Source organism: Ambystoma mexicanum, chromosome 5q, assembly GCF_040938575.1.
Source record: "Ambystoma mexicanum isolate Mex_15411 chromosome 5q, UKY_AmexF1_1, whole genome shotgun sequence".
Lineage (NCBI taxonomy): Eukaryota > Metazoa > Chordata > Amphibia > Caudata > Ambystomatidae > Ambystoma > Ambystoma mexicanum.
Genome location: NC_090933.1, coordinates 528,824,592 through 528,847,346, shown reverse-complemented (window position 1 = coordinate 528,847,346; position 22,755 = coordinate 528,824,592). Strand labels below are relative to the sequence as shown.

At 50.7% G+C, this 22,755-nt stretch overlaps 32 non-coding genes across 32 annotated transcripts; 16 read left to right on the top strand and 16 right to left on the bottom strand.

Annotated features, from left to right (window-relative positions):
- Positions 1-119: 119 nt before the first annotated feature.
- On the top strand, positions 120-192 carry TRNAA-AGC (transfer RNA alanine (anticodon AGC)). The gene has a single exon. It is a non-coding gene; the product is annotated as a tRNA-Ala (tRNA).
- A 600-nt stretch (positions 193-792) lies between these two features.
- TRNAR-CCU (transfer RNA arginine (anticodon CCU)) lies at positions 793-865 on the bottom strand. The gene has a single exon. It is a non-coding gene; the product is annotated as a tRNA-Arg (tRNA).
- Positions 866-1,559: 694 nt separating this feature from the next.
- On the top strand, positions 1,560-1,632 carry TRNAA-AGC (transfer RNA alanine (anticodon AGC)). The gene has a single exon. It is a non-coding gene; the product is annotated as a tRNA-Ala (tRNA).
- A 600-nt stretch (positions 1,633-2,232) lies between these two features.
- TRNAR-CCU (transfer RNA arginine (anticodon CCU)) lies at positions 2,233-2,305 on the bottom strand. Its single transcript has one exon. It is a non-coding gene; the product is annotated as a tRNA-Arg (tRNA).
- Positions 2,306-2,999: 694 nt separating this feature from the next.
- On the top strand, positions 3,000-3,072 carry TRNAA-AGC (transfer RNA alanine (anticodon AGC)). The gene has a single exon. It is a non-coding gene; the product is annotated as a tRNA-Ala (tRNA).
- Positions 3,073-3,672: 600 nt separating this feature from the next.
- Positions 3,673-3,745, bottom strand: TRNAR-CCU (transfer RNA arginine (anticodon CCU)). Its single transcript has one exon. It is a non-coding gene; the product is annotated as a tRNA-Arg (tRNA).
- Positions 3,746-4,439: 694 nt separating this feature from the next.
- TRNAA-AGC (transfer RNA alanine (anticodon AGC)) lies at positions 4,440-4,512 on the top strand. Its single transcript has one exon. It is a non-coding gene; the product is annotated as a tRNA-Ala (tRNA).
- Positions 4,513-5,112: 600 nt separating this feature from the next.
- On the bottom strand, positions 5,113-5,185 carry TRNAR-CCU (transfer RNA arginine (anticodon CCU)). Its single transcript has one exon. It is a non-coding gene; the product is annotated as a tRNA-Arg (tRNA).
- A 694-nt stretch (positions 5,186-5,879) lies between these two features.
- On the top strand, positions 5,880-5,952 carry TRNAA-AGC (transfer RNA alanine (anticodon AGC)). The gene has a single exon. It is a non-coding gene; the product is annotated as a tRNA-Ala (tRNA).
- Positions 5,953-6,552: 600 nt separating this feature from the next.
- TRNAR-CCU (transfer RNA arginine (anticodon CCU)) lies at positions 6,553-6,625 on the bottom strand. The gene has a single exon. It is a non-coding gene; the product is annotated as a tRNA-Arg (tRNA).
- Positions 6,626-7,319: 694 nt separating this feature from the next.
- Positions 7,320-7,392, top strand: TRNAA-AGC (transfer RNA alanine (anticodon AGC)). Its single transcript has one exon. It is a non-coding gene; the product is annotated as a tRNA-Ala (tRNA).
- A 600-nt stretch (positions 7,393-7,992) lies between these two features.
- On the bottom strand, positions 7,993-8,065 carry TRNAR-CCU (transfer RNA arginine (anticodon CCU)). Its single transcript has one exon. It is a non-coding gene; the product is annotated as a tRNA-Arg (tRNA).
- A 694-nt stretch (positions 8,066-8,759) lies between these two features.
- On the top strand, positions 8,760-8,832 carry TRNAA-AGC (transfer RNA alanine (anticodon AGC)). Its single transcript has one exon. It is a non-coding gene; the product is annotated as a tRNA-Ala (tRNA).
- A 600-nt stretch (positions 8,833-9,432) lies between these two features.
- On the bottom strand, positions 9,433-9,505 carry TRNAR-CCU (transfer RNA arginine (anticodon CCU)). The gene has a single exon. It is a non-coding gene; the product is annotated as a tRNA-Arg (tRNA).
- A 694-nt stretch (positions 9,506-10,199) lies between these two features.
- TRNAA-AGC (transfer RNA alanine (anticodon AGC)) lies at positions 10,200-10,272 on the top strand. The gene has a single exon. It is a non-coding gene; the product is annotated as a tRNA-Ala (tRNA).
- Positions 10,273-10,872: 600 nt separating this feature from the next.
- On the bottom strand, positions 10,873-10,945 carry TRNAR-CCU (transfer RNA arginine (anticodon CCU)). Its single transcript has one exon. It is a non-coding gene; the product is annotated as a tRNA-Arg (tRNA).
- A 694-nt stretch (positions 10,946-11,639) lies between these two features.
- Positions 11,640-11,712, top strand: TRNAA-AGC (transfer RNA alanine (anticodon AGC)). The gene has a single exon. It is a non-coding gene; the product is annotated as a tRNA-Ala (tRNA).
- Positions 11,713-12,312: 600 nt separating this feature from the next.
- On the bottom strand, positions 12,313-12,385 carry TRNAR-CCU (transfer RNA arginine (anticodon CCU)). Its single transcript has one exon. It is a non-coding gene; the product is annotated as a tRNA-Arg (tRNA).
- Positions 12,386-13,079: 694 nt separating this feature from the next.
- TRNAA-AGC (transfer RNA alanine (anticodon AGC)) lies at positions 13,080-13,152 on the top strand. The gene has a single exon. It is a non-coding gene; the product is annotated as a tRNA-Ala (tRNA).
- Positions 13,153-13,752: 600 nt separating this feature from the next.
- Positions 13,753-13,825, bottom strand: TRNAR-CCU (transfer RNA arginine (anticodon CCU)). Its single transcript has one exon. It is a non-coding gene; the product is annotated as a tRNA-Arg (tRNA).
- A 694-nt stretch (positions 13,826-14,519) lies between these two features.
- Positions 14,520-14,592, top strand: TRNAA-AGC (transfer RNA alanine (anticodon AGC)). Its single transcript has one exon. It is a non-coding gene; the product is annotated as a tRNA-Ala (tRNA).
- Positions 14,593-15,192: 600 nt separating this feature from the next.
- On the bottom strand, positions 15,193-15,265 carry TRNAR-CCU (transfer RNA arginine (anticodon CCU)). Its single transcript has one exon. It is a non-coding gene; the product is annotated as a tRNA-Arg (tRNA).
- Positions 15,266-15,959: 694 nt separating this feature from the next.
- On the top strand, positions 15,960-16,032 carry TRNAA-AGC (transfer RNA alanine (anticodon AGC)). The gene has a single exon. It is a non-coding gene; the product is annotated as a tRNA-Ala (tRNA).
- A 600-nt stretch (positions 16,033-16,632) lies between these two features.
- Positions 16,633-16,705, bottom strand: TRNAR-CCU (transfer RNA arginine (anticodon CCU)). The gene has a single exon. It is a non-coding gene; the product is annotated as a tRNA-Arg (tRNA).
- Positions 16,706-17,399: 694 nt separating this feature from the next.
- Positions 17,400-17,472, top strand: TRNAA-AGC (transfer RNA alanine (anticodon AGC)). The gene has a single exon. It is a non-coding gene; the product is annotated as a tRNA-Ala (tRNA).
- A 600-nt stretch (positions 17,473-18,072) lies between these two features.
- Positions 18,073-18,145, bottom strand: TRNAR-CCU (transfer RNA arginine (anticodon CCU)). The gene has a single exon. It is a non-coding gene; the product is annotated as a tRNA-Arg (tRNA).
- A 694-nt stretch (positions 18,146-18,839) lies between these two features.
- TRNAA-AGC (transfer RNA alanine (anticodon AGC)) lies at positions 18,840-18,912 on the top strand. The gene has a single exon. It is a non-coding gene; the product is annotated as a tRNA-Ala (tRNA).
- Positions 18,913-19,512: 600 nt separating this feature from the next.
- Positions 19,513-19,585, bottom strand: TRNAR-CCU (transfer RNA arginine (anticodon CCU)). The gene has a single exon. It is a non-coding gene; the product is annotated as a tRNA-Arg (tRNA).
- A 694-nt stretch (positions 19,586-20,279) lies between these two features.
- TRNAA-AGC (transfer RNA alanine (anticodon AGC)) lies at positions 20,280-20,352 on the top strand. Its single transcript has one exon. It is a non-coding gene; the product is annotated as a tRNA-Ala (tRNA).
- Positions 20,353-20,952: 600 nt separating this feature from the next.
- TRNAR-CCU (transfer RNA arginine (anticodon CCU)) lies at positions 20,953-21,025 on the bottom strand. Its single transcript has one exon. It is a non-coding gene; the product is annotated as a tRNA-Arg (tRNA).
- A 694-nt stretch (positions 21,026-21,719) lies between these two features.
- On the top strand, positions 21,720-21,792 carry TRNAA-AGC (transfer RNA alanine (anticodon AGC)). The gene has a single exon. It is a non-coding gene; the product is annotated as a tRNA-Ala (tRNA).
- A 600-nt stretch (positions 21,793-22,392) lies between these two features.
- TRNAR-CCU (transfer RNA arginine (anticodon CCU)) lies at positions 22,393-22,465 on the bottom strand. The gene has a single exon. It is a non-coding gene; the product is annotated as a tRNA-Arg (tRNA).
- Positions 22,466-22,755: the final 290 nt, after the last annotated feature.

Here is a 22,755-nt window from a genome sequence, read left to right as displayed (position 1 = left end):
TCTGCCGCAGATGAAGAGAAAGGGCTTTATGCACTACAGGTCCCTGGACAGCCAAGCAAGTGTGAGCCGGAGATTGTGCTTCAGCTCTGAAGCAGTGTATCGAGAGCCTTCGAGGAGGAGGGGAATTAGCTCAGATGGTAGAGCGCTCGCTTAGCATGCGAGAGGTAGCGGGATCGATGCCCGCATTCTCCAGCAAGACGCTTTTTCTTCATTTTCACTATTTTATTCAAAACTCGCCAATCGTCGCAAATAAAGTCATGTGCTCGCTTCTGTTTTTTTTACTATCATCCTAAAAGTCTTCCGTCCACTTTCTGCTATCCCAAAGAGTCACCCGCGCGAGGGCCGGCAACAGGCGTGATACTGTGCAACAGGCGCATTGCATGGCATTGGTGACATATTCAGGAAATTCCACTTTGATGCCACCCAGGGCTGTTAACCTTTTATTTCATTTCAATACGATGCTTCGAATAATTGGTTCAAAGTGCGCAGCCTTTGCTCTTTTATTTCGTTTTCATCGGAGCAGGTCGGAGCTGGCAGAAGAGTGAGCCCTGTCTGCAGGAGCTCTGATTCCAGAAAGCATATTTTCCCTGTCTTTCTTACCACTCATCTGTGTCTCTTCGCTGACATGAGGCGTTGCTACACTCTGCAGTCTCCCGGCATTTAAAGTCTGCTACCAGCAGAGCACGTTCTGGACTTCACAGCGCCCAGCAAAGTACTAGCCTGCGCCCACCCCCTACTACCGCAAAAACCTTTTGCATGCTTTGGCAGAAGTGTGAACAAAATGCCACGAACCACCCCAGATGGGACTCGAACCCACAATCCCTGGCTTAGGAGGCCAGTGCCTTATCCATTAGGCCACTGGGGCAACTCGACAGAGAAGGGGAAAGTTCTTTCTTTTCCTCTTCTCTCACTGGAGTCACGGGTACTGGCCCACTGAAAAGGGCAAGTTGGCTCACGTCCAAAGCTGCAGTGTCCCAGCACACGCGGGCAAAAGGCACCTGCTTGCACTCGGCTGGACACTTCCGCTTTATGGGACACACGATGGAAAGTGGACTCAATTCCCAGACCTAACTCTTACCTGTTTGGTATTCTGACGCTCGATTGTAAAATATGGCCAGCTGGTAAAAATGACAAAGGGCACTCCAGCGCTGGTCCTTTGGCTGCAGGCGGCGTGTCAGCGGCCTAAAACAGCAAGAAATAGCGAGAGAAATAAAGTGAGAAGCAAGCACCTTTTCAATTGGGCTCTCGGGTCTATGGGACTGGCGTGCAGCCTCTTGATCACAAGCGCAGGTCCAGCGTGAAAGGGCGTGGGAGTGGAGTCACTCTGCTATTAATACCTGGTTGGCCAATCCTCGTTGCAATGGATGGCCATCTGCAGCTTTACTTGTAGCTCCACTGAAGGTATTTTGTTTTGGGCAAAGGGGTGAGATTGTGATTTCCTCTGCGGCAGATGAAGAGAAAGGGCTTTATGCACTACAGGTCCCTGGACAGCCAAGCAAGTGTGAGCCGGAGACTGTGCTTCAGCTCTGAAGCAGTGTATCGAGAGCCTTCGAGGAGGAGGGGAATTAGCTCAGATGGTAGAGCGCTCGCTTAGCATGCGAGAGGTAGCGGGATCGATGCCCGCATTCTCCAGCAAGACGCTTTTTCTTCATTTTCACTATTTTATTCAAAACTCGCCAATCGTCGCAAATAAAGTCATGTGCTCGCTTCTGTTTTTTTTACTATCATCCTAAAAGTCTTCCGTCCACTTTCTGCTATCCCAAAGAGTCATCCGCGCGAGGGCCGGCAACAGGCGTGATACTGTGCAACAGGCGCATTGCATGGCATTGGTGACATATTCAGGAAATTCCACTTTGATGCCACCCAGGGCTGTTAACCTTTTATTTCATTTCAATACGATGCTTCGAATAATTGGTTCAAAGTGCGCAGCCTTTGCTCTTTTATTTCGTTTTCATCGGAGCAGGTCGGAGCTGGCAGAAGAGTGAGCCCTGTCTGCAGGAGCTCTGATTCCAGAAAGCATATTTTCCCTGTCTTTCTTACCACTCATCTGTGTCTCTTCGCTGACATGAGGCGTTGCTACACTCTGCAGTCTCCCGGCATTTAAAGTCTGCTACCAGCAGAGCACGTTCTGGACTTCACAGCGCCCAGCAAAGTACTAGCCTGCGCCCACCCCCTACTACCGCAAAAACCTTTTGCATGCTTTGGCAGAAGTGTGAACAAAATGCCACGAACCACCCCAGATGGGACTCGAACCCACAATCCCTGGCTTAGGAGGCCAGTGCCTTATCCATTAGGCCACTGGGGCAACTCGACAGAGAAAGGGAAAGTTCTTTCTTTTCCTCTTCTCTCACTGGAGTCACGGGTACTGGCCCACTGAAAAGGGCAAGTTGGCTCACGTCCAAAGCTGCAGTGTCCCAGCACACGCGGGCAAAAGGCACCTGCTTGCACTCGGCTGGACACTTCCGCTTTATGGGACACACGATGGAAAGTGGACTCAATTCCCAGACCTAACTCTTACCTGTTTGGTATTCTGACGCTCGATTGTAAAATATGGCCAGCTGGTAAAAATGACAAAGGGCACTCCAGCGCTGGTCCTTTGGCTGCAGGCGGCGTGTCAGCGGCCTAAAACAGCAAGAAATAGCGAGAGAAATAAAGTGAGAAGCAAGCACCTTTTCAATTGGGCTCTCGGGTCTATGGGACTGGCGTGCAGCCTCTTGATCACAAGCGCAGGTCCAGCGTGAAAGGGCGTGGCAGTGGAGTCACTCTGCTATTAATACCTGGTTGGCCAATCCTCGTTGCAATGGATGGCCATCTGCAGCTTTACTTGTAGCTCCACTGAAGGTATTTTGTTTTGGGCAAAGGGGTGAGATTGTGAATTCCTCTGCGGCAGATGAAGAGAAAGGGCTTTATGCACTACAGGTCCCTGGACAGCCAAGCAAGTGTGAGCCGGAGACTGTGCTTCAGCTCTGAAGCAGTGTATCGAGAGCCTTCGAGGAGGAGGGGAATTAGCTCAGATGGTAGAGCGCTCGCTTAGCATGCGAGAGGTAGCGGGATCGATGCCCGCATTCTCCAGCAAGACGCTTTTTCTTCATTTTCACTATTTTATTCAAAACTCGCCAATCGTCGCAAATAAAGTCATGTGCTCGCTTCTGTTTTTTTTACTATCATCCTAAAAGTCTTCCGTCCACTTTCTGCTATCCCAAAGAGTCATCCGCGCGAGGGCCGGCAACAGGCGTGATACTGTGCAACAGGCGCATTGCATGGCATTGGTGACATATTCAGGAAATTCCACTTTGATGCCACCCAGGGCTGTTAACCTTTTATTTAATTTCAATACGATGCTTCGAATAATTGGTTCAAAGTGCGCAGCCTTTGCTCTTTTATTTCGTTTTCATCGGAGCAGGTCGGAGCTGGCAGAAGAGTGAGCCCTGTCTGCAGGAGCTCTGATTCCAGAAAGCATATTTTCCCTGTCTTTCTTACCACTCATCTGTGTCTCTTCGCTGACATGAGGGGTTGCTACACTCTGCAGTCTCCCGGCATTTAAAGTCTGCTACCAGCAGAGCACGTTCTGGACTTCACAGCGCCCAGCAAAGTACTAGCCTGCGCCCACCCCCTACTACCGCAAAAACCTTTTGCATGCTTTGGCAGAAGTGTGAACAAAATGCCACGAACCACCCCAGATGGGACTCGAACCCACAATCCCTGGCTTAGGAGGCCAGTGCCTTATCCATTAGGCCACTGGGGCCACTCGACAGAGAAGGGGAAAGTTCTTTCTTTTCCTCTTCTCTCACTGGAGTCACGGGTACTGGCCCACTGAAAAGGGCAAGTTGGCTCACGTCCAAAGCTGCAGTGTCCCAGCACACGCGGGCAAAAGGCACCTGCTTGCACTCGGCTGGACACTTCCGCTTTATGGGACACACGATGGAAAGTGGACTCAATTCCCAGACCTAACTCTTACCTGTTTGGTATTCTGACGCTCGATTGTAAAATATGGCCAGCTGGTAAAAATGACAAAGGGCACTCCAGCGCTGGTCCTTTGGCTGCAGGCGGCGTGTCAGCGGCCTAAAACAGCAAGAAATAGCGAGAGAAATAAAGTGAGAAGCAAGCACCTTTTCAATTGGGCTCTCGGGTCTATGGGACTGGCGTGCAGCCTCTTGATCACAAGCGCAGGTCCAGCGTGAAAGGGCGTGGCAGTGGAGTCACTCTGCTATTAATACCTGGTTGGCCAATCCTCGTTGCAATGGATGGCCATCTGCAGCTTTACTTGTAGCTCCACTGAAGGTATTTTGTTTTGGGCAAAGGGGTGAGATTGTGATTTCCTCTGCGGCAGATGAAGAGAAAGGGCTTTATGCACTACAGGTCCCTGGACAGCCAAGCAAGTGTGAGCCGGAGACTGTGCTTCAGCTCTGAAGCAGTGTATCGAGAGCCTTCGAGGAGGAGGGGAATTAGCTCAGATGGTAGAGCGCTCGCTTAGCATGCGAGAGGTAGCGGGATCGATGCCCGCATTCTCCAGCAAGACGCTTTTACTTCATTTTCACTATTTTATTCAAAACTCGCCAATCGTCGCAAATAAAGTCATGTGCTCGCTTCTGTTTTTTTTACTATCATCCTAAAAGTCTTCCGTCCACTTTCTGCTATCCCAAAGAGTCATCCGCGCGAGGGCCGGCAACAGGCGTGATACTGTGCAACAGGCGCATTGCATGGCATTGGTGACATATTCAGGAAATTCCACTTTGATGCCACCCAGGGCTGTTAACCTTTTATTTCATTTCAATACGATGCTTCGAATAATTGGTTCAAAGTGCGCAGCCTTTGCTCTTTTATTTCGTTTTCATCGGAGCAGGTCGGAGCTGGCAGAAGAGTGAGCCCTGTCTGCAGGAGCTCTGATTCCAGAAAGCATATTTTCCCTGTCTTTCTTACCACTCATCTGTGTCTCTTCGCTGACATGAGGCGTTGCTACACTCTGCAGTCTCCCGGCATTTAAAGTCTGCTACCAGCAGAGCACGTTCTGGACTTCACAGCGCCCAGCAAAGTACTAGCCTGCGCCCACCCCCTACTACCGCAAAAACCTTTTGCATGCTTTGGCAGAAGTGTGAACAAAATGCCACGAACCACCCCAGATGGGACTCGAACCCACAATCCCTGGCTTAGGAGGCCAGTGCCTTATCCATTAGGCCACTGGGGCCACTCGACAGAGAAGGGGAAAGTTCTTTCTTTTCCTCTTCTCTCACTGGAGTCACGGGTACTGGCCCACTGAAAAGGGCAAGTTGGCTCACGTCCAAAGCTGCAGTGTCCCAGCACACGCGGGCAAAAGGCACCTGCTTGCACTCGGCTGGACACTTCCGCTTTATGGGACACACGATGGAAAGTGGACTCAATTCCCAGACCTAACTCTTACCTGTTTGGTATTCTGACGCTCGATTGTAAAATATGGCCAGCTGGTAAAAATGACAAAGGGCACTCCAGCGCTGGTCCTTTGGCTGCAGGCGGCGTGTCAGCGGCCTAAAACAGCAAGAAATAGCGAGAGAAATAAAGTGAGAAGCAAGCACCTTTTCAATTGGGCTCTCGGGTCTATGGGACTGGCGTGCAGCCTCTTGATCACAAGCGCAGGTCCAGCGTGAAAGGGCGTGGCAGTGGAGTCACTCTGCTATTAATACCTGGTTGGCCAATCCTCGTTGCAATGGATGGCCATCTGCAGCTTTACTTGTAGCTCCACTGAAGGTATTTTGTTTTGGGCAAAGGGGTGAGATTGTGATTTCCTCTGCGGCAGATGAAGAGAAAGGGCTTTATGCACTACAGGTCCCTGGACAGCCAAGCAAGTGTGAGCCGGAGACTGTGCTTCAGCTCTGAAGCAGTGTATCGAGAGCCTTCGAGGAGGAGGGGAATTAGCTCAGATGGTAGAGCGCTCGCTTAGCATGCGAGAGGTAGCGGGATCGATGCCCGCATTCTCCAGCAAGACGCTTTTACTTCATTTTCACTATTTTATTCAAAACTCGCCAATCGTCGCAAATAAAGTCATGTGCTCGCTTCTGTTTTTTTTACTATCATCCTAAAAGTCTTCCGTCCACTTTCTGCTATCCCAAAGAGTCATCCGCGCGAGGGCCGGCAACAGGCGTGATACTGTGCAACAGGCGCATTGCATGGCATTGGTGACATATTCAGGAAATTCCACTTTGATGCCACCCAGGGCTGTTAACCTTTTATTTCATTTCAATACGATGCTTCGAATAATTGGTTCAAAGTGCGCAGCCTTTGCTCTTTTATTTCGTTTTCATCGGAGCAGGTCGGAGCTGGCAGAAGAGTGAGCCCTGTCTGCAGGAGCTCTGATTCCAGAAAGCATATTTTCCCTGTCTTTCTTACCACTCATCTGTGTCTCTTCGCTGACATGAGGCGTTGCTACACTCTGCAGTCTCCCGGCATTTAAAGTCTGCTACCAGCAGAGCACGTTCTGGACTTCACAGCGCCCAGCAAAGTACTAGCCTGCGCCCACCCCCTACTACCGCAAAAACCTTTTGCATGCTTTGGCAGAAGTGTGAACAAAATGCCACGAACCACCCCAGATGGGACTCGAACCCACAATCCCTGGCTTAGGAGGCCAGTGCCTTATCCATTAGGCCACTGGGGCCACTCGACAGAGAAGGGGAAAGTTCTTTCTTTTCCTCTTCTCTCACTGGAGTCACGGGTACTGGCCCACTGAAAAGGGCAAGTTGGCTCACGTCCAAAGCTGCAGTGTCCCAGCACACGCGGGCAAAAGGCACCTGCTTGCACTCGGCTGGACACTTCCGCTTTATGGGACACACGATGGAAAGTGGACTCAATTCCCAGACCTAACTCTTACCTGTTTGGTATTCTGACGCTCGATTGTAAAATATGGCCAGCTGGTAAAAATGACAAAGGGCACTCCAGCGCTGGTCCTTTGGCTGCAGGCGGCGTGTCAGCGGCCTAAAACAGCAAGAAATAGCGAGAGAAATAAAGTGAGAAGCAAGCACCTTTTCAATTGGGCTCTCGGGTCTATGGGACTGGCGTGCAGCCTCTTGATCACAAGCGCAGGTCCAGCGTGAAAGGGCGTGGCAGTGGAGTCACTCTGCTATTAATACCTGGTTGGCCAATCCTCGTTGCAATGGATGGCCATCTGCAGCTTTACTTGTAGCTCCACTGAAGGTATTTTGTTTTGGGCAAAGGGGTGAGATTGTGAATTCCTCTGCGGCAGATGAAGAGAAAGGGCTTTATGCACTACAGGTCCCTGGACAGCCAAGCAAGTGTGAGCCGGAGACTGTGCTTCAGCTCTGAAGCAGTGTATCGAGAGCCTTCGAGGAGGAGGGGAATTAGCTCAGATGGTAGAGCGCTCGCTTAGCATGCGAGAGGTAGCGGGATCGATGCCCGCATTCTCCAGCAAGACGCTTTTTCTTCATTTTCACTATTTTATTCAAAACTCGCCAATCGTCGCAAATAAAGTCATGTGCTCGCTTCTGTTTTTTTTACTATCATCCTAAAAGTCTTCCGTCCACTTTCTGCTATCCCAAAGAGTCATCCGCGCGAGGGCCGGCAACAGGCGTGATACTGTGCAACAGGCGCATTGCATGGCATTGGTGACATATTCAGGAAATTCCACTTTGATGCCACCCAGGGCTGTTAACCTTTTATTTAATTTCAATACGATGCTTCGAATAATTGGTTCAAAGTGCGCAGCCTTTGCTCTTTTATTTCGTTTTCATCGGAGCAGGTCGGAGCTGGCAGAAGAGTGAGCCCTGTCTGCAGGAGCTCTGATTCCAGAAAGCATATTTTCCCTGTCTTTCTTACCACTCATCTGTGTCTCTTCGCTGACATGAGGGGTTGCTACACTCTGCAGTCTCCCGGCATTTAAAGTCTGCTACCAGCAGAGCACGTTCTGGACTTCACAGCGCCCAGCAAAGTACTAGCCTGCGCCCACCCCCTACTACCGCAAAAACCTTTTGCATGCTTTGGCAGAAGTGTGAACAAAATGCCACGAACCACCCCAGATGGGACTCGAACCCACAATCCCTGGCTTAGGAGGCCAGTGCCTTATCCATTAGGCCACTGGGGCCACTCGACAGAGAAGGGGAAAGTTCTTTCTTTTCCTCTTCTCTCACTGGAGTCACGGGTACTGGCCCACTGAAAAGGGCAAGTTGGCTCACGTCCAAAGCTGCAGTGTCCCAGCACACGCGGGCAAAAGGCACCTGCTTGCACTCGGCTGGACACTTCCGCTTTATGGGACACACGATGGAAAGTGGACTCAATTCCCAGACCTAACTCTTACCTGTTTGGTATTCTGACGCTCGATTGTAAAATATGGCCAGCTGGTAAAAATGACAAAGGGCACTCCAGCGCTGGTCCTTTGGCTGCAGGCGGCGTGTCAGCGGCCTAAAACAGCAAGAAATAGCGAGAGAAATAAAGTGAGAAGCAAGCACCTTTTCAATTGGGCTCTCGGGTCTATGGGACTGGCGTGCAGCCTCTTGATCACAAGCGCAGGTCCAGCGTGAAAGGGCGTGGCAGTGGAGTCACTCTGCTATTAATACCTGGTTGGCCAATCCTCGTTGCAATGGATGGCCATCTGCAGCTTTACTTGTAGCTCCACTGAAGGTATTTTGTTTTGGGCAAAGGGGTGAGATTGTGATTTCCTCTGCGGCAGATGAAGAGAAAGGGCTTTATGCACTACAGGTCCCTGGACAGCCAAGCAAGTGTGAGCCGGAGACTGTGCTTCAGCTCTGAAGCAGTGTATCGAGAGCCTTCGAGGAGGAGGGGAATTAGCTCAGATGGTAGAGCGCTCGCTTAGCATGCGAGAGGTAGCGGGATCGATGCCCGCATTCTCCAGCAAGACGCTTTTACTTCATTTTCACTATTTTATTCAAAACTCGCCAATCGTCGCAAATAAAGTCATGTGCTCGCTTCTGTTTTTTTTACTATCATCCTAAAAGTCTTCCGTCCACTTTCTGCTATCCCAAAGAGTCATCCGCGCGAGGGCCGGCAACAGGCGTGATACTGTGCAACAGGCGCATTGCATGGCATTGGTGACATATTCAGGAAATTCCACTTTGATGCCACCCAGGGCTGTTAACCTTTTATTTCATTTCAATACGATGCTTCGAATAATTGGTTCAAAGTGCGCAGCCTTTGCTCTTTTATTTCGTTTTCATCGGAGCAGGTCGGAGCTGGCAGAAGAGTGAGCCCTGTCTGCAGGAGCTCTGATTCCAGAAAGCATATTTTCCCTGTCTTTCTTACCACTCATCTGTGTCTCTTCGCTGACATGAGGCGTTGCTACACTCTGCAGTCTCCCGGCATTTAAAGTCTGCTACCAGCAGAGCACGTTCTGGACTTCACAGCGCCCAGCAAAGTACTAGCCTGCGCCCACCCCCTACTACCGCAAAAACCTTTTGCATGCTTTGGCAGAAGTGTGAACAAAATGCCACGAACCACCCCAGATGGGACTCGAACCCACAATCCCTGGCTTAGGAGGCCAGTGCCTTATCCATTAGGCCACTGGGGCCACTCGACAGAGAAGGGGAAAGTTCTTTCTTTTCCTCTTCTCTCACTGGAGTCACGGGTACTGGCCCACTGAAAAGGGCAAGTTGGCTCACGTCCAAAGCTGCAGTGTCCCAGCACACGCGGGCAAAAGGCACCTGCTTGCACTCGGCTGGACACTTCCGCTTTATGGGACACACGATGGAAAGTGGACTCAATTCCCAGACCTAACTCTTACCTGTTTGGTATTCTGACGCTCGATTGTAAAATATGGCCAGCTGGTAAAAATGACAAAGGGCACTCCAGCGCTGGTCCTTTGGCTGCAGGCGGCGTGTCAGCGGCCTAAAACAGCAAGAAATAGCGAGAGAAATAAAGTGAGAAGCAAGCACCTTTTCAATTGGGCTCTCGGGTCTATGGGACTGGCGTGCAGCCTCTTGATCACAAGCGCAGGTCCAGCGTGAAAGGGCGTGGCAGTGGAGTCACTCTGCTATTAATACCTGGTTGGCCAATCCTCGTTGCAATGGATGGCCATCTGCAGCTTTACTTGTAGCTCCACTGAAGGTATTTTGTTTTGGGCAAAGGGGTGAGATTGTGATTTCCTCTGCGGCAGATGAAGAGAAAGGGCTTTATGCACTACAGGTCCCTGGACAGCCAAGCAAGTGTGAGCCGGAGACTGTGCTTCAGCTCTGAAGCAGTGTATCGAGAGCCTTCGAGGAGGAGGGGAATTAGCTCAGATGGTAGAGCGCTCGCTTAGCATGCGAGAGGTAGCGGGATCGATGCCCGCATTCTCCAGCAAGACGCTTTTTCTTCATTTTCACTATTTTATTCAAAACTCGCCAATCGTCGCAAATAAAGTCATGTGCTCGCTTCTGTTTTTTTTACTATCATCCTAAAAGTCTTCCGTCCACTTTCTGCTATCCCAAAGAGTCATCCGCGCGAGGGCCGGCAACAGGCGTGATACTGTGCAACAGGCGCATTGCATGGCATTGGTGACATATTCAGGAAATTCCACTTTGATGCCACCCAGGGCTGTTAACCTTTTATTTCATTTCAATACGATGCTTCGAATAATTGGTTCAAAGTGCGCAGCCTTTGCTCTTTTATTTCGTTTTCATCGGAGCAGGTCGGAGCTGGCAGAAGAGTGAGCCCTGTCTGCAGGAGCTCTGATTCCAGAAAGCATATTTTCCCTGTCTTTCTTACCACTCATCTGTGTCTCTTCGCTGACATGAGGCGTTGCTACACTCTGCAGTCTCCCGGCATTTAAAGTCTGCTACCAGCAGAGCACGTTCTGGACTTCACAGCGCCCAGCAAAGTACTAGCCTGCGCCCACCCCCTACTACCGCAAAAACCTTTTGCATGCTTTGGCAGAAGTGTGAACAAAATGCCACGAACCACCCCAGATGGGACTCGAACCCACAATCCCTGGCTTAGGAGGCCAGTGCCTTATCCATTAGGCCACTGGGGCCACTCGACAGAGAAGGGGAAAGTTCTTTCTTTTCCTCTTCTCTCACTGGAGTCACGGGTACTGGCCCACTGAAAAGGGCAAGTTGGCTCACGTCCAAAGCTGCAGTGTCCCAGCACACGCGGGCAAAAGGCACCTGCTTGCACTCGGCTGGACACTTCCGCTTTATGGGACACACGATGGAAAGTGGACTCAATTCCCAGACCTAACTCTTACCTGTTTGGTATTCTGACGCTCGATTGTAAAATATGGCCAGCTGGTAAAAATGACAAAGGGCACTCCAGCGCTGGTCCTTTGGCTGCAGGCGGCGTGTCAGCGGCCTAAAACAGCAAGAAATAGCGAGAGAAATAAAGTGAGAAGCAAGCACCTTTTCAATTGGGCTCTCGGGTCTATGGGACTGGCGTGCAGCCTCTTGATCACAAGCGCAGGTCCAGCGTGAAAGGGCGTGGCAGTGGAGTCACTCTGCTATTAATACCTGGTTGGCCAATCCTCGTTGCAATGGATGGCCATCTGCAGCTTTACTTGTAGCTCCACTGAAGGTATTTTGTTTTGGGCAAAGGGGTGAGATTGTGATTTCCTCTGCGGCAGATGAAGAGAAAGGGCTTTATGCACTACAGGTCCCTGGACAGCCAAGCAAGTGTGAGCCGGAGACTGTGCTTCAGCTCTGAAGCAGTGTATCGAGAGCCTTCGAGGAGGAGGGGAATTAGCTCAGATGGTAGAGCGCTCGCTTAGCATGCGAGAGGTAGCGGGATCGATGCCCGCATTCTCCAGCAAGACGCTTTTACTTCATTTTCACTATTTTATTCAAAACTCGCCAATCGTCGCAAATAAAGTCATGTGCTCGCTTCTGTTTTTTTTACTATCATCCTAAAAGTCTTCCGTCCACTTTCTGCTATCCCAAAGAGTCATCCGCGCGAGGGCCGGCAACAGGCGTGATACTGTGCAACAGGCGCATTGCATGGCATTGGTGACATATTCAGGAAATTCCACTTTGATGCCACCCAGGGCTGTTAACCTTTTATTTCATTTCAATACGATGCTTCGAATAATTGGTTCAAAGTGCGCAGCCTTTGCTCTTTTATTTCGTTTTCATCGGAGCAGGTCGGAGCTGGCAGAAGAGTGAGCCCTGTCTGCAGGAGCTCTGATTCCAGAAAGCATATTTTCCCTGTCTTTCTTACCACTCATCTGTGTCTCTTCGCTGACATGAGGCGTTGCTACACTCTGCAGTCTCCCGGCATTTAAAGTCTGCTACCAGCAGAGCACGTTCTGGACTTCACAGCGCCCAGCAAAGTACTAGCCTGCGCCCACCCCCTACTACCGCAAAAACCTTTTGCATGCTTTGGCAGAAGTGTGAACAAAATGCCACGAACCACCCCAGATGGGACTCGAACCCACAATCCCTGGCTTAGGAGGCCAGTGCCTTATCCATTAGGCCACTGGGGCCACTCGACAGAGAAGGGGAAAGTTCTTTCTTTTCCTCTTCTCTCACTGGAGTCACGGGTACTGGCCCACTGAAAAGGGCAAGTTGGCTCACGTCCAAAGCTGCAGTGTCCCAGCACACGCGGGCAAAAGGCACCTGCTTGCACTCGGCTGGACACTTCCGCTTTATGGGACACACGATGGAAAGTGGACTCAATTCCCAGACCTAACACTTACCTGTTTGGTATTCTGACGCTCGATTGTAAAATATGGCCAGCTGGTAAAAATGACAAAGGGCACTCCAGCGCTGGTCCTTTGGCTGCAGGCGGCGTGTCAGCGGCCTAAAACAGCAAGAAATAGCGAGAGAAATAAAGTGAGAAGCAAGCACCTTTTCAATTGGGCTCTCGGGTCTATGGGACTGGCGTGCAGCCTCTTGATCACAAGCGCAGGTCCAGCGTGAAAGGGCGTGGCAGTGGAGTCACTCTGCTATTAATACCTGGTTGGCCAATCCTCGTTGCAATGGATGGCCATCTGCAGCTTTACTTGTAGCTCCACTGAAGGTATTTTGTTTTGGGCAAAGGGGTGAGATTGTGATTTCCTCTGCGGCAGATGAAGAGAAAGGGCTTTATGCACTACAGGTCCCTGGACAGCCAAGCAAGTGTGAGCCGGAGATTGTGCTTCAGCTCTGAAGCAGTGTATCGAGAGCCTTCGAGGAGGAGGGGAATTAGCTCAGATGGTAGAGCGCTCGCTTAGCATGCGAGAGGTAGCGGGATCGATGCCCGCATTCTCCAGCAAGACGCTTTTTCTTCATTTTCACTATTTTATTCAAAACTCGCCAATCGTCGCAAATAAAGTCATGTGCTCGCTTCTGTTTTTTTTACTATCATCCTAAAAGTCTTCCGTCCACTTTCTGCTATCCCAAAGAGTCACCCGCGCGAGGGCCGGCAACAGGCGTGATACTGTGCAACAGGCGCATTGCATGGCATTGGTGACATATTCAGGAAATTCCACTTTGATGCCACCCAGGGCTGTTAACCTTTTATTTCATTTCAATACGATGCTTCGAATAATTGGTTCAAAGTGCGCAGCCTTTGCTCTTTTATTTCGTTTTCATCGGAGCAGGTCGGAGCTGGCAGAAGAGTGAGCCCTGTCTGCAGGAGCTCTGATTCCAGAAAGCATATTTTCCCTGTCTTTCTTACCACTCATCTGTGTCTCTTCGCTGACATGAGGCGTTGCTACACTCTGCAGTCTCCCGGCATTTAAAGTCTGCTACCAGCAGAGCACGTTCTGGACTTCACAGCGCCCAGCAAAGTACTAGCCTGCGCCCACCCCCTACTACCTCAAAAACCTTTTGCATGCTTTGGCAGAAGTGTGAACAAAATGCCACGAACCACCCCAGATGGGACTCGAACCCACAATCCCTGGCTTAGGAGGCCAGTGCCTTATCCATTAGGCCACTGGGGCAACTCGACAGAGAAGGGGAAAGTTCTTTCTTTTCCTCTTCTCTCACTGGAGTCACGGGTACTGGCCCACTGAAAAGGGCAAGTTGGCTCACGTCCAAAGCTGCAGTGTCCCAGCACACGCGGGCAAGAGGCACCTGCTTGCACTCGGCTGGACACTTCCGCTTTATGGGACACACGATGGAAAGTGGACTCAATTCCCAGACCTAACTCTTACCTGTTTGGTATTCTGACGCTCGATTGTAAAATATGGCCAGCTGGTAAAAATGACAAAGGGCACTCCAGCGCTGGTCCTTTGGCTGCAGGCGGCGTGTCAGCGGCCTAAAACAGCAAGAAATAGCGAGAGAAATAAAGTGAGAAGCAAGCACCTTTTCAATTGGGCTCTCGGGTCTATGGGACTGGCGTGCAGCCTCTTGATCACAAGCGCAGGTCCAGCGTGAAAGGGCGTGGGAGTGGAGTCACTCTGCTATTAATACCTGGTTGGCCAATCCTCGTTGCAATGGATGGCCATCTGCAGCTTTACTTGTAGCTCCACTGAAGGTATTTTGTTTTGGGCAAAGGGGTGAGATTGTGATTTCCTCTGCGGCAGATGAAGAGAAAGGGCTTTATGCACTACAGGTCCCTGGACAGCCAAGCAAGTGTGAGCCGGAGACTGTGCTTCAGCTCTGAAGCAGTGTATCGAGAGCCTTCGAGGAGGAGGGGAATTAGCTCAGATGGTAGAGCGCTCGCTTAGCATGCGAGAGGTAGCGGGATCGATGCCCGCATTCTCCAGCAAGACGCTTTTTCTTCATTTTCACTATTTTATTCAAAACTCGCCAATCGTCGCAAATAAAGTCATGTGCTCGCTTCTGTTTTTTTTACTATCATCCTAAAAGTCTTCCGTCCACTTTCTGCTATCCCAAAGAGTCATCCGCGCGAGGGCCGGCAACAGGCGTGATACTGTGCAACAGGCGCATTGCATGGCATTGGTGACATATTCAGGAAATTCCACTTTGATGCCACCCAGGGCTGTTAACCTTTTATTTCATTTCAATACGATGCTTCGAATAATTGGTTCAAAGTGCGCAGCCTTTGCTCTTTTATTTCGTTTTCATCGGAGCAGGTCGGAGCTGGCAGAAGAGTGAGCCCTGTCTGCAGGAGCTCTGATTCCAGAAAGCATATTTTCCCTGTCTTTCTTACCACTCATCTGTGTCTCTTCGCTGACATGAGGCGTTGCTACACTCTGCAGTCTCCCGGCATTTAAAGTCTGCTACCAGCAGAGCACGTTCTGGACTTCACAGCGCCCAGCAAAGTACTAGCCTGCGCCCACCCCCTACTACCGCAAAAACCTTTTGCATGCTTTGGCAGAAGTGTGAACAAAATGCCACGAACCACCCCAGATGGGACTCGAACCCACAATCCCTGGCTTAGGAGGCCAGTGCCTTATCCATTAGGCCACTGGGGCCACTCGACAGAGAAGGGGAAAGTTCTTTCTTTTCCTCTTCTCTCACTGGAGTCACGGGTACTGGCCCACTGAAAAGGGCAAGTTGGCTCACGTCCAAAGCTGCAGTGTCCCAGCACACGCGGGCAAAAGGCACCTGCTTGCACTCGGCTGGACACTTCCGCTTTATGGGACACACGATGGAAAGTGGACTCAATTCCCAGACCTAACTCTTACCTGTTTGGTATTCTGACGCTCGATTGTAAAATATGGCCAGCTGGTAAAAATGACAAAGGGCACTCCAGCGCTGGTCCTTTGGCTGCAGGCGGCGTGTCAGCGGCCTAAAACAGCAAGAAATAGCGAGAGAAATAAAGTGAGAAGCAAGCACCTTTTCAATTGGGCTCTCGGGTCTATGGGACTGGCGTGCAGCCTCTTGATCACAAGCGCAGGTCCAGCGTGAAAGGGCGTGGCAGTGGAGTCACTCTGCTATTAATACCTGGTTGGCCAATCCTCGTTGCAATGGATGGCCATCTGCAGCTTTACTTGTAGCTCCACTGAAGGTATTTTGTTTTGGGCAAAGGGGTGAGATTGTGATTTCCTCTGCCGCAGATGAAGAGAAAGGGCTTTATGCACTACAGGTCCCTGGACAGCCAAGCAAGTGTGAGCCGGAGATTGTGCTTCAGCTCTGAAGCAGTGTATCGAGAGCCTTCGAGGAGGAGGGGAATTAGCTCAGATGGTAGAGCGCTCGCTTAGCATGTGAGAGGTAGCGGGATCGATGCCCGCATTCTCCAGCAAGACGCTTTTTCTTCATTTTCACTATTTTATTCAAAACTCGCCAATCGTCGCAAATAAAGTCATGTGCTCGCTTCTGTTTTTTTTACTATCATCCTAAAAGTCTTCCGTCCACTTTCTGCTATCCCAAAGAGTCACCCGCGCGAGGGCCGGCAACAGGCGTGATACTGTGCAACAGGCGCATTGCATGGCATTGGTGACATATTCAGGAAATTCCACTTTGATGCCACCCAGGGCTGTTAACCTTTTATTTCATTTCAATACGATGCTTCGAATAATTGGTTCAAAGTGCGCAGCCTTTGCTCTTTTATTTCGTTTTCATCGGAGCAGGTCGGAGCTGGCAGAAGAGTGAGCCCTGTCTGCAGGAGCTCTGATTCCAGAAAGCATATTTTCCCTGTCTTTCTTACCACTCATCTGTGTCTCTTCGCTGACATGAGGCGTTGCTACACTCTGCAGTCTCCCGGCATTTAAAGTCTGCTACCAGCAGAGCACGTTCTGGACTTCACAGCGCCCAGCAAAGTACTAGCCTGCGCCCACCCCCTACTACCGCAAAAACCTTTTGCATGCTTTGGCAGAAGTGTGAACAAAATGCCACGAACCACCCCAGATGGGACTCGAACCCACAATCCCTGGCTTAGGAGGCCAGTGCCTTATCCATTAGGCCACTGGGGCCACTCGACAGAGAAGGGGAAAGTTCTTTCTTTTCCTCTTCTCTCACTGGAGTCACGGGTACTGGCCCACTGAAAAGGGCAAGTTGGCTCACGTCCAAAGCTGCAGTGTCCCAGCACACGCGGGCAAAAGGCACCTGCTTGCACTCGGCTGGACACTTCCGCTTTATGGGACACACGATGGAAAGTGGACTCAATTCCCAGACCTAACTCTTACCTGTTTGGTATTCTGACGCTCGATTGTAAAATATGGCCAGCTGGTCAAAATGACAAAGGGCACTCCAGCGCTGGTCCTTTGGCTGCAGGCGGCGTGTCAGCGGCCTAAAACAGCAAGAAATAGCGAGAGAAATAAAGTGAGAAGCAAGCACCTTTTCAATTGGGCTCTCGGGTCTATGGGACTGGCGTGCAGCCTCTTGATCACAAGCGCAGGTCCAGCGTGAAAGGGCGTGGCAGTGGAGTCACTCTGCTATTAATACCTGGTTGGCCAATCCTCGTTGCAATGGATGGCCATCTGCAGCTTTACTTGTAGCTCCACTGAAGGTATTTTGTTTTGGGCAAAGGGGTGAGATTGTGATTTCCTCTGCCGCAGATGAAGAGAAAGGGCTTTATGCACTACAGGTCCCTGGACAGCCAAGCAAGTGTGAGCCGGAGACTGTGCTTCAGCTCTGAAGCAGTGTATCGAGAGCCTTCGAGGAGGAGGGGAATTAGCTCAGATGGTAGAGCGCTCGCTTAGCATGCGAGAGGTAGCGGGATCGATGCCCGCATTCTCCAGCAAGACGCTTTTACTTCATTTTCACTATTTTATTCAAAACTCGCCAATCGTCGCAAATAAAGTCATGTGCTCGCTTCTGTTTTTTTTACTATCATCCTAAAAGTCTTCCGTCCACTTTCTGCTATCCCAAAGAGTCATCCGCGCGAGGGCCGGCAACAGGCGTGATACTGTGCAACAGGCGCATTGCATGGCATTGGTGACATATTCAGGAAATTCCACTTTGATGCCACCCAGGGCTGTTAACCTTTTATTTCATTTCAATACGATGCTTCGAATAATTGGTTCAAAGTGCGCAGCCTTTGCTCTTTTATTTCGTTTTCATCGGAGCAGGTCGGAGCTGGCACAAGAGTGAGCCCTGTCTGCAGGAGCTCTGATTCCAGAAAGCATATTTTCCCTGTCTTTCTTACCACTCATCTGTGTCTCTTCGCTGACATGAGGCGTTGCTACACTCTGCAGTCTCCCGGCATTTAAAGTCTGCTACCAGCAGAGCACGTTCTGGACTTCACAGCGCCCAGCAAAGTACTAGCCTGCGCCCACCCCCTACTACCGCAAAAACCTTTTGCATGCTTTGGCAGAAGTGTGAACAAAATGCCACGAACCACCCCAGATGGGACTCGAACCCACAATCCCTGGCTTAGGAGGCCAGTGCCTTATCCATTAGGCCACTGGGGCCACTCAACAGAGAAGGGGAAAGTTCTTTCTTTTCCTCTTCTCTCACTGGAGTCACGGGTACTGGCCCACTGAAAAGGGCAAGTTGGCTCACGTCCAAAGCTGCAGTGTCCCAGCACACGCGGGCAAAAGGCACCTGCTTGCACTCGGCTGGACACTTCCGCTTTATGGGACACACGATGGAAAGTGGACTCAATTCCCAGACCTAACTCTTACCTGTTTGGTATTCTGACGCTCGATTGTAAAATATGGCCAGCTGGTAAAAATGACAAAGGGCACTCCAGCGCTGGTCCTTTGGCTGCAGGCGGCGTGTCAGCGGCCTAAAACAGCAAGAAATAGCGAGAGAAATAAAGTGAGAAGCAAGCACCTTTTCAATTGGGCTCGCGGGTCTATGGGACTGGCGTGCAGCCTCTTGATCACAAGCGCAAGTCCAGCGTGAAAGGGCGTGGCAGTGGAGTCACTCTGCTATTAATACCTGGTTGGCCAATCCTCGTTGCAATGGATGGCCATCTGCAGCTTTACTTGTAGCTCCACTGAAGGTATTTTGTTTTGGGCAAAGGGGTGAGATTGTGATTTCCTCTGCGGCAGATGAAGAGAAAGGGCTTTATGCACTACAGGTCCCTGGACAGCCAAGCAAGTGTGAGCCGGAGACTGTGCTTCAGCTCTGAAGCAGTGTATCGAGAGCCTTCGAGGAGGAGGGGAATTAGCTCAGATGGTAGAGCGCTCGCTTAGCATGCGAGAGGTAGCGGGATCGATGCCCGCATTCTCCAGCAAGACGCTTTTTCTTCATTTTCACTATTTTATTCAAAACTCGCCAATCGTCGCAAATAAAGTCATGTGCTCGCTTCTGTTTTTTTTACTATCATCCTAAAAGTCTTCCGTCCACTTTCTGCTATCCCAAAGAGTCACCCGCGCGAGGGCCGGCAACAGGCGTGATACTGTGCAACAGGCGCATTGCATGGCATTGGTGACATATTCAGGAAATTCCACTTTGATGCCACCCAGGGCTGTTAACCTTTTATTTCATTTCAATACGATGCTTCGAATAATTGGTTCAAAGTGCGCAGCCTTTGCTCTTTTATTTCGTTTTCATCGGAGCAGGTCGGAGCTGGCAGAAGAGTGAGCCCTGTCTGCAGGAGCTCTGATTCCAGAAAGCATATTTTCCCTGTCTTTCTTACCACTCATCTGTGTCTCTTCGCTGACATGAGGCGTTGCTACACTCTGCAGTCTCCCGGCATTTAAAGTCTGCTACCAGCAGAGCACGTTCTGGACTTCACAGCGCCCAGCAAAGTACTAGCCTGCGCCCACCCCCTACTACCTCAAAAACCTTTTGCATGCTTTGGCAGAAGTGTGAACAAAATGCCACGAACCACCCCAGATGGGACTCGAACCCACAATCCCTGGCTTAGGAGGCCAGTGCCTTATCCATTAGGCCACTGGGGCAACTCGACAGAGAAGGGGAAAGTTCTTTCTTTTCCTCTTCTCTCACTGGAGTCACGGGTACTGGCCCACTGAAAAGGGCAAGTTGGCTCACGTCCAAAGCTGCAGTGTCCCAGCACACGCGGGCAAGAGGCACCTGCTTGCACTCGGCTGGACACTTCCGCTTTATGGGACACACGATGGAAAGTGGACTCAATTCCCAGACCTAACTCTTACCTGTTTGGTATTCTGACGCTCGATTGTAAAATATGGCCAGCTGGTCAAAATGACAAAGGGCACTCCAGCGCTGGTCCTTTGGCTGCAGGCGGCGTGTCAGCGGCCTAAAACAGCAAGAAATAGCGAGAGAAATAAAGTGAGAAGCAAGCACCTTTTCAATTGGGCTCTCGGGTCTATGGGACTGGCGTGCAGCCTCTTGATCACAAGCGCAGGTCCAGCGTGAAAGGGCGTGGGAGTGGAGTCACTCTGCTATTAATACCTGGTTGGCCAATCCTCGTTGCAATGGATGGCCATCTGCAGCTTTACTTGTAGCTCCACTGAAGGTATTTTGTTTTGGGCAAAGGGGTGAGATTGTGATTTCCTCTGCGGCAGATGAAGAGAAAGGGCTTTATGCACTACAGGTCCCTGGACAGCCAAGCAAGTGTGAGCCGGAGACTGTGCTTCAGCTCTGAAGCAGTGTATCGAGAGCCTTCGAGGAGGAGGGGAATTAGCTCAGATGGTAGAGCGCTCGCTTAGCATGCGAGAGGTAGCGGGATCGATGCCCGCATTCTCCAGCAAGACGCTTTTTCTTCATTTTCACTATTTTATTCAAAACTCGCCAATCGTCGCAAATAAAGTCATGTGCTCGCTTCTGTTTTTTTTACTATCATCCTAAAAGTCTTCCGTCCACTTTCTGCTATCCCAAAGAGTCATCCGCGCGAGGGCCGGCAACAGGCGTGATACTGTGCAACAGGCGCATTGCATGGCATTGGTGACATATTCAGGAAATTCCACTTTGATGCCACCCAGGGCTGTTAACCTTTTATTTCATTTCAATACGATGCTTCGAATAATTGGTTCAAAGTGCGCAGCCTTTGCTCTTTTATTTCGTTTTCATCGGAGCAGGTCGGAGCTGGCAGAAGAGTGAGCCCTGTCTGCAGGAGCTCTGATTCCAGAAAGCATATTTTCCCTGTCTTTCTTACCACTCATCTGTGTCTCTTCGCTGACATGAGGCGTTGCTACACTCTGCAGTCTCCCGGCATTTAAAGTCTGCTACCAGCAGAGCACGTTCTGGACTTCACAGCGCCCAGCAAAGTACTAGCCTGCGCCCACCCCCTACTACCGCAAAAACCTTTTGCATGCTTTGGCAGAAGTGTGAACAAAATGCCACGAACCACCCCAGATGGGACTCGAACCCACAATCCCTGGCTTAGGAGGCCAGTGCCTTATCCATTAGGCCACTGGGGCCACTCGACAGAGAAGGGGAAAGTTCTTTCTTTTCCTCTTCTCTCACTGGAGTCACGGGTACTGGCCCACTGAAAAGGGCAAGTTGGCTCACGTCCAAAGCTGCAGTGTCCCAGCACACGCGGGCAAAAGGCACCTGCTTGCACTCGGCTGGACACTTCCGCTTTATGGGACACACGATGGAAAGTGGACTCAATTCCCAGACCTAACTCTTACCTGTTTGGTATTCTGACGCTCGATTGTAAAATATGGCCAGCTGGTAAAAATGACAAAGGGCACTCCAGCGCTGGTCCTTTGGCTGCAGGCGGCGTGTCAGCGGCCTAAAACAGCAAGAAATAGCGAGAGAAATAAAGTGAGAAGCAAGCACCTTTTCAATTGGGCTCTCGGGTCTATGGGACTGGCGTGCAGCCTCTTGATCACAAGCGCAGGTCCAGCGTGAAAGGGCGTGGCAGTGGAGTCACTCTGCTATTAATACCTGGTTGGCCAATCCTCGTTGCAATGGATGGCCATCTGCAGCTTTACTTGTAGCTCCACTGAAGGTATTTTGTTTTGGGCAAAGGGGTGAGATTGTGATTTCCTCTGCGGCAGATGAAGAGAAAGGGCTTTATGCACTACAGGTCCCTGGACAGCCAAGCAAGTGTGAGCCGGAGACTGTGCTTCAGCTCTGAAGCAGTGTATCGAGAGCCTTCGAGGAGGAGGGGAATTAGCTCAGATGGTAGAGCGCTCGCTTAGCATGCGAGAGGTAGCGGGATCGATGCCCGCATTCTCCAGCAAGACGCTTTTACTTCATTTTCACTATTTTATTCAAAACTCGCCAATCGTCGCAAATAAAGTCATGTGCTCGCTTCTGTTTTTTTTACTATCATCCTAAAAGTCTTCCGTCCACTTTCTGCTATCCCAAAGAGTCATCCGCGCGAGGGACGGCAACAGGCGTGATACTGTGCAACAGGCGCATTGCATGGCATTGGTGACATATTCAGGAAATTCCACTTTGATGCCACCCAGGGCTGTTAACCTTTTATTTCATTTCAATACGATGCTTCGAATAATTGGTTCAAAGTGCGCAGCCTTTGCTCTTTTATTTCGTTTTCATCGGAGCAGGTCGGAGCTGGCAGAAGAGTGAGCCCTGTCTGCAGGAGCTCTGATTCCAGAAAGCATATTTTCCCTGTCTTTCTTACCACTCATCTGTGTCTCTTCGCTGACATGAGGCGTTGCTACACTCTGCAGTCTCCCGGCATTTAAAGTCTGCTACCAGCAGAGCACGTTCTGGACTTCACAGCGCCCAGCAAAGTACTAGCCTGCGCCCACCCCCTACTACCGCAAAAACCTTTTGCATGCTTTGGCAGAAGTGTGAACAAAATGCCACGAACCACCCCAGATGGGACTCGAACCCACAATCCCTGGCTTAGGAGGCCAGTGCCTTATCCATTAGGCCACTGGGGCCACTCGACAGAGAAGGGGAAAGTTCTTTCTTTTCCTCTTCTCTCACTGGAGTCACGGGTACTGGCCCACTGAAAAGGGCAAGTTGGCTCACGTCCAAAGCTGCAGTGTCCCAGCACACGCGGGCAAAAGGCACCTGCTTGCACTCGGCTGGACACTTCCGCTTTATGGGACACACGATGGAAAGTGGACTCAATTCCCAGACCTAACTCTTACCTGTTTGGTATTCTGACGCTCGATTGTAAAATATGGCCAGCTGGTAAAAATGACAAAGGGCACTCCAGCGCTGGTCC